Source organism: Anser brachyrhynchus (assembly GCF_964034855.1).
Source record: "Anser brachyrhynchus genome assembly, chromosome: 15".
In the NCBI taxonomy this organism is placed as follows: domain Eukaryota; kingdom Metazoa; phylum Chordata; class Aves; order Anseriformes; family Anatidae; genus Anser; species Anser brachyrhynchus.
In genome coordinates this window covers 332,512-340,701 of record NC_137733.1, presented here as the reverse complement: position 1 = coordinate 340,701, position 8,190 = coordinate 332,512, and the positions used below count along the sequence as shown (strand labels likewise).

At 34.2% G+C, this 8,190-nt stretch overlaps 1 long non-coding RNA gene across 1 annotated transcript in view; it reads left to right on the top strand.

Annotated features, from left to right (window-relative positions):
* Positions 1 to 559: 559 nt before the first annotated feature.
* Positions 560 to 8,190, top strand: part of LOC308178407 — a 31,919-nt gene continuing 24,288 nt past the window's right edge. Inside the window, exons 1-2 of the long non-coding RNA XR_013939738.1 lie at positions 560 to 652; positions 1,805 to 8,190. The exon at positions 1,805 to 8,190 is cut by the window's right edge and continues 24,288 nt beyond it. This is a non-coding gene — a long non-coding RNA (uncharacterized lncRNA). The remainder of the gene's footprint in view (positions 653 to 1,804) is intronic.

Sequence of the window (8,190 nt, the reverse complement as noted above, 5' to 3'; positions counted from 1 at the left end):
CTATTTTGTTTTTCTGTTACCCTGGTTCATTCCCTCTATCTTTTTTTTCCTAATGGTACGTAAAAATAACATGCTGCATTCTTTGTTAAGAAGGAAGGAATTAACGCAGTTGCTTTTTGAATTTGTAAGGTGGTGGATTTGCTAAGAATTCTGTGTATAGGTATATATTATCCAATAATAAATAAGGTAGGTGAATGAATAGCTCAGAAGGAGAGGAAACAATTTAAAGGGGGAAGTGTTAAGTGTTAAACTTCCATAATCACCACTGATGAACTTATAATGTATTACAGGCATAAGAAAAAAATGAGTTAGCTATACAATGTAAAGCTACAAGGATATCAGGCAAGAAAAAACCCTTAGGGTAAAGAGACAGAGAACACCTGCCACCAGTACTTGAGACTGATCCTGGTGTTTCCTTGCTGTTGCCTTTGCCCACTCCATAAAGTTCTTTTCTATCGATCACTGCATATGCTAAGCTGAATTTATTATTGGCAAACAGATATGTTAAGAGCATTATTTTTCAGAGAAGGATTATTCCCCTTCCCTTGTTCCTCTAAGAGACTAAACAAAATGACCAAACAACAGAAATAACTGCTGAATGAAGAGAAAGATCATATAAGCCGTGATATGTATCTTCACTTAACGCAAGAGTGTAAGTTTCCAAAGTTTACAATTCAGATTTCTAGTCTTTTATAATATAATGAAGAATGAATTAATAATCTGCATTGGATTCATGATGGAGCTGTCTGAGCAAGAATGAGTCATAAAGAATAAAATGAGTAATAAAAATGGATAAAACTTTTATGAAAATAATTTGTATACCTGACTAGCACTCACAATTGTTTCACTTTTGCTATATTCTTATCTTTGTTTTTAGTGCTATATGAAAAGGGTTTTATCAATAACTTGCTTTTCATAAATAAAAAGTATTTTTACTCAGGTACACTATTATTTTTATGTTCATACAGCCATATGGAAGCTGTAATAGTTTCTTTCCTGTCATCTTTTCCACTTGCTTATGCCATTGTGCAAGAGTAACTGGATATGGCTCCCATTACAAATTCACATCAGGTACATTACTGTGTCTGGAAACATCTTCTCATTCTACAGTTCTAGTATAGGACTGGAAGGAGTGTCCAAATGAGACAAGTCTTTCTAAGCCTTTTCCCTTAGGATGTAATTTTGCCTCACTGCTGAAATAACAGATTGAAAGTCCCATTTCAAGCTCTGCAAATCAGAACCTAGGGCCACTTTAATGGGTTAAGGTATTATGCTGTGTCTTGTGAATGCAAAATTATAGATTTTATTATTTTTTTTTTAATATGAATTGTAAAACAGGCTTTCTCCACACCTGTACACTTCTTTAAAAATAGGGCAAAGTATATTGAGAGTTAATTGGACAAAAAGACTTAACAGCAGGGTAGAATAGCTCCTGGAAAACCTTAAACTCTAAATAGTCATCACAGCAATAGCCTAAAATTTTTGTTTAAATTTTGCATGATATTATAAGGTGTTTGTAAGACTTTATGATATTTTTCACCAAAAGTGTTGCTTAGCTATGTCTAGCTCTTATTTAAATGCCTTAAACTTTTCTCTAATGAATCAAATAATATTTGACTAAGCTGAGTAAGCCTACTCCTGTATGAAGTCTCTCTTTTTTTTTTTTTTTAAAGAGACGGATGACACAGATCTCCACCCATCCATACCAGATTTGCGTAACTTTTGTAAATCAAGAGGGTTTTCATTTGAAAATATTTCATTTCACATTTTTGAATTTTTTTCCACCCACACCCATGTTGCATAGGGGTATTCAGATGACACTGCCTCCTACAAACTTCGGTGAGCAGCCTTCAACAGGATATGTTGCTGCTGTGAAGAATGCATTCTTTGGGAAAAGTACTACTGCGATCTAACATCTTTTTAAAACAGCAACAAACAGGAAAACTATGCTAGTACTGATTTTAAGGCAAATATTAAATTGCTTTCTGGCTTTCTTTAACATTCTTAACTGCTTGGAATGCAAATGTTTTCAGGAGTTAGCTATTGCTACAAATGTTAGAAATTAGTTGTGTACACTAGTCTAAATACAATGATGTTCACTCACTGAAAACAGAGGTTTCTATTACATCCAGCCTGTGAAAGTTGAAAAAAAATTGTAAATATCTCAATATACTATGTAAATTTGATTTCAAAGGATTTTTGTACTTCTCAGAAGCATGTTACTTCACTGTTTTTAGGTCTTTGTTGAGAACTCATTCTTCAGAGCACTCAGGAAAGCATTTTGTATTTAAACTGGACAAGGTCTTTGTTGAGAACTCATTCTTCAGAGCACTCAGGAAAGCATTTTGTATTTAAACTGGACACTTTCAGTAATATTCTTCTCAAATTTGCCAGCTTTGGAAATAATATTAAAAATCTCTTGGATTTGCTCTGTTTCTTTTGCTTCTTCTCTTCCTCCTGGCTGCATTCTTATACTATGATTTGCAGAACCATAAATACAAGAGTAACCACTAGTCATTTTAACTCACTTCTGATGATAAATGTAAGAGTAACTACATGTCATTTTGACTCACTTCTGATTTCTTTTCAGGGCTTTCTGCTTTTATTTTCAGGCTTAATCACTGCTATTATACAAATATTTGCTGTCTTCAGAAAAGTTTCCAAGGGATCTTGACTATGATTTGGGTGTGTCCATCTTTATTTAGATGTGCTGATCCTGGTAAAAGTTACAAAAATGTCATTTGTAGCTAGACTGAATAGGTTCACATTTGTTCTACTTTTACTAGATTTAGCATCTAAATTTGGTGCATGAATATGAAACCTTTTCTTAATAGCCCAGGATCTTCATGTTTCCGGATGTAAGTGCTTGTTAGAGTCCAGTCTTATCTCAGCAATTTTTTGTATTCTTAATCTAGAGTGAATATTCTGTTTCTACCTTCATGTTTTAAGAAATATTTTTATTCCCATTTTTTTTTCATTTTCCTTTTAGGTCTTAAGTTTATTTATTTCTTCACAGAACACTTAATTACATGGCATTTGCTATGACATCTCAATGGTGTATGATCTGCAGGGACTGTAAATCCTTTGCAGAGTAGAGGCTTACTACTCAGTCTGGCTACATCGAATTTTTCTGATATTAAATGTGAGAAAAAAGCTTTTTCTTAACTGGAGTTATGTGGCCATTTATAGTTTATTTTTGAGCCATCCAGTGTAGAAAGTAAATAATTTTGTTTCCAGTATTTCACATGGATTTTTTTCGGTCTGATTTATCTTTTTCATCATATTTTTCATATTTTTTCCAGTAAATGAGCTGTATTATTGCCATTTACAGCAGCAACCCCATGCAGCAGCAAACTGCATTTACAGCAGTGAGAAAGAGAGAAAAGAAAGGAAAAGTAAGAATAAACAGTTTATATTCTTAATAATTCTTAATCAGCTACTGCTTTTGATACTTTAAACATGGTGATAATTAATGTGGAAAGCTCTGGAAGCCTTAGTAAGCTAGCTTGATCATCTGAAGAATGCCAGTACTTATTAGGGAAAGTTCATGATTCATACTCAAGGATTAAGCCAAGAGAATCTTGTGACCTAAGCAGCCTGGATCTCCAGTGGTAAAAATGGGATTTTCTTATCTTCACAAAAATAATAACTGAGACAGAGAGCAGGGATGGAAGCAGACAGTATACATTTGATTTAAGAGCCAGCAATACTCAGACAGTGTAAGGGGAATTGCTGTTTTGGCAAATTGTGAGTGTCATGATAGAAATGTAAACTGCAGTGTAGGAAGTATTCCACAGAGATGAATCAGAGCATGTCTGAGAAACAGCAAAAAGGAGAACTGTAACATGAAATGATAGGTCTTTCATCTTCAGTGTCTGAGCTATCCTGAGGAGATTTCCAGTCAGTCACCTGATATTCAGGAAATCGTTTTTCGCTGGGTATTAATCACTTAAAAATGAACACATGGACATGTATTACAGTATGTTAGGTAGTCACTGCAAGACTGGGTGCAAGATTTGGAGTGATGGCATGAAATCTAATCCATTTCTAATAATAACCATTGACTTGACAGAGTCAGTCAGCTTCAGTATTTCAGTTTCTCCATTTCCACAACTTGGATAATAATTTAGCTTTTCATTTATTTGTTTAGGATGTTGCAAAAAAGGCCTTTGAAATATGAACAATAAAGGATACAATGCACAGGAGCATTGCGAAATAACTCCCTAACCAACAAAGTCACATTAACACATACTTATCCTTCTGCAGAGCTCACTGATATAAACAACCCGGGTTATATTTAGATATACATTCAGGTGCCTTGCCACCTCTATCCTTCTCTCTTTATCCTTATTTTAGGATATCTTCTTGTATTTAACAGATTAATAAGAAAAATGAACAAAAACTCTACCTCTCATCATTTTTTGATGGGAACCTACATTCACAAGCATGAGAAAAGTAAAGCATTATTGGTTCAGTGTGACTCCAGTCTTATATTGCCTTCATTGACTTTGAAGAAAGATGAGTGTTAGCAAGCAAAAATGTAATTGTTTTATAAATCTGATGATCCTGTTGGTTTCTTTAAAAACTGCAGTCCAATTTCTTAGCATTCACAATGCAAAAATACCTGGCATGTACTGAGAGAAATTTCAGTGGCAAATTTGGTGGGAACTGCACAGGTGGGTAACAGCCAACTCCTTTCTGGGCAGTCTTTTTTACTGGCTTATGTATTGCACAAATCAGTTATGAGGGGATGGTGCTGTAAGGGACAGTAATTTTAATAACATGCTAACAGTGGTTTGATTAGAGTTCTGTTGAGGAAATGGTGCATTTAAAGCTTCTTGAGAGAAGCTGATCTGTAGGGACAAATTACCATCATTACACTCCTGTGCTCAGTTGCAACATCTCAAATTCATGTTTATTCATACCCTCCTTTGCAATGCTGTTGAGTTGCAGTGGGAATAAAACAAATTATACAATGAAGATGTATAAACCGCTGCAGTGCATAAAGCAAATTCCATCACTGCTGCTAGAAACTGCTTGAATAACAGAGTAATTTATAATCGTGTTAAATTTTAATTCTCTTTTGTGATGTTTGGAGAAAAAGTAGACAAATTGCATTACGAAAGTCAATTTCTATACAAAAATACTTCAAACGGTTTCAGAATTGCAGTCTAAATCTTTCAGCATTTTTCTTAAATCTCATCAGTGCATCAACCCTTGGCAAGAAGTGGAAGCAGACCTTCAGAGACACGCCCTTGCCTCTCCTCTTGCCCCCTTAGTGAAAGAAGGATGGAAAAATGCTTTGTCAGGACAGCAATAGCTTTCTGCAATACAAATCTGAAGTTATAAGATTACTGTTTTAAGTGGAAACAGCATATAGCAGTCCTTGCCCAGCAGAGCTGTTCTTTAGTTGGTTTTACAAATATTGCCACCTTCATAAGCAGGCAGGGATTCTCATTTCTTGTCATTATAACCACACGCACACACACACACACAAGTGTGAGTGAGTGTGTAGATTAACAAAAGATTTCTTGCTCGTCTGTGTTTGCAATGAACACTTTTATTCAATATGCATTATTTTTATGTTTTCAAATGGAAGACTTCTAAAAGCAGAAAGGACAATTAGATCCCAAACTACTACTGGATGTCATGATGATATCATGATGACTAACCTGCCTAGCTCCAATTTGTATCTTGGACATATCCAGAGTTTTGTTATCAGGTTTGCCAAATATTAACTACTACATTTTACAAATGAAAAAAAGAAATTATATATAAACATAAAAGGCCTATTATTGTACTACCTCTATACAGCCTTCTATATCCTATTGTGGGATATTGTAAAAACGAGAACCCAAAGCTGTAAAATGTTCTTAGCTAAATGCTGCCTGGAATCTAACAATTTAAATAACAAGTTTAACATAAATGTTCCTGTCGTTAAACTTGTCCTTCTTTCTACGCAGTGATCACTTCATGTATAAATTGAAACTTGGTAGATCTTTGAATCTTGTTTTTTAATGTACATTAAAATGTACATTTTAAAAATTTCAAATTAAAAATTTTAATGTATGTTCTCCAACTGAACTTGTAATTATGACTACCCTGATTCTCATTCTCAATTAACATTTATCATTGACAGCTTCCCATCTATAGCTGCCTAATGTTGTTGCTTTCAGTCCACCTTTTGTTAGTTGCTATTGCAATATATAGGAAAAGGCACTTAAAATGTTACACTAAAAAGCATCCATTATTTGTAATTTCACTTTTGCTACTTTTACTTCATTCTTATACTGGGTTAAACTTAGTTTTCTCATGTGCTTGACATACAAGCATGATTGAGAATACGAAAAGCTTAACAACACACAAGCAGGCAGTGGGTCGCTCCCTCGCCCAGCCCTACCAGTGTTTGTGGGCTGACTTGCAGAACCAGTCGTGGCATTCATTTAGGATGGAAGAAAAAAGAATGCTGAGGTAGTACAAACTATGCAGTATTTGCAGGTGGGGACCAGCATGTTCCAGTTTGGTAACCATTTTTTTCCTTATGCCACATATTGTAAAAGATTCGAGTCCATACACCAGAATCTATCCAGTCACCTACCCTTTGAGAATGCCTAACGCTTTCTGTTTTCTTTGGAAAAGTCTATGATGTGTTAGCACAGTTAAATTGTGGTGAGAGACACACAAAGAAAATGCATCTCTGCTGATCCCTAACACTTTCTTACTGTTTTCTGGAGGAAATGAGTGTTTTAGCTACCTATGCTACAAAATGTAAAGAAATAGCTGAAGTTAAAAACAGCAAGGAAATTTCACTGGGTATACAGGAAAAACGTGTAAATATAATAGACTGTAAAAGCAACAGTTGTAAGAAAACAAAAAGCATTTTTAGTTTCAATCTTAGATCTGTAATTGATGGAAATAGTCTTATATTTGTAGCCCATATTTATATTTTGGTCCATTGCTGATTTCTTCATGCTAGGAATAATACCATTGTGCTAAATGTGAGGAAAACGGGGCCTCTTTTAGGAAAAAAGGCAATTGTCTTCGTGCTGTCAGTTATATCTTTGCTATTATTTGATAAAGAAGCCTTAGTTAGTAGCATTTATTCCTGAAATTAAGAGAGGACATGCCCCAGAGACAAGTGGGCCCTATAACATTTGTGAAGTTTAAGTATTCTTTCAAAAATCTATACAGTTTTCATTACAAAAATATTTGATACACATTTCTTTTTCTTATCAAAGTTATACCTGATGTAGATATGTAAAACTCACATACACAATCCTGACATTTGTATGGACATAAATTATCTCAAGTTTCAACATAGCTTAGCCTCATTCTAGAATATTTTATACATAAAAAAGCAATAAGTGAAACAAGGATTATGACAAAAAGTAGATCTTTTAATCCCAAAATATTGTGAAACACTAGCAAAATACATTTATTTTCTGCTGAGCAAAAAGAGACCTCAGCCTTGCAAGGTACTGTATTCAGGTGGTGTCTGATTCCTGTATTGAATCCCATCGATTTCGTTGTGTTCACTGCAGATTACAAGTCTGCTTGCAGAATATGAAGCATGGTTTTGAAGCAGAGGGAAGAATAATACATTCATATGCTGTAAATGAAAACTACTTCTACAATGTTATACAAATGTAGGAATCAGATTCTGGAAAGCAATCCAAAGCCATCTCTGTACTTATGGTGAGATTTTGACTCTGTGTAGTGAACACCACCCATGGATATGGAAATCAATGAACATAGATTTACAAATTAGGAATAGTGCTAGATAAGATTAAGCTATTTTAAATACTAGATGTACAGCACAAAGCAATAACATTATTCACAGAATTCTATTATCTGAAATGGGAAAACAGTTTAGTGGGTTTTATTTGAAATAAATAAAATATTTTTGCTGTGACCTGGATCATTTGCCTGCAAAAATTCTCACAGCTAAAGACTGACTGGAGGACAAACTTTAGAAGATTGACAAGAACTTACTCTATAAAAATGCAGTAAAGTTTACAACTTTTGTATATAACTTCAAAGAGAAATTAAGTTTATCAGTGGTGAAGTTCCTCAAGTAAGGAAAACAGGCTTTCTTTCCAAAAGAAAGAAGGCATAATATAATATTTAGGAATATTTACTTACCTACTAGTACATAAATATAATACATTAATATATTCTTTTAGCATTCAG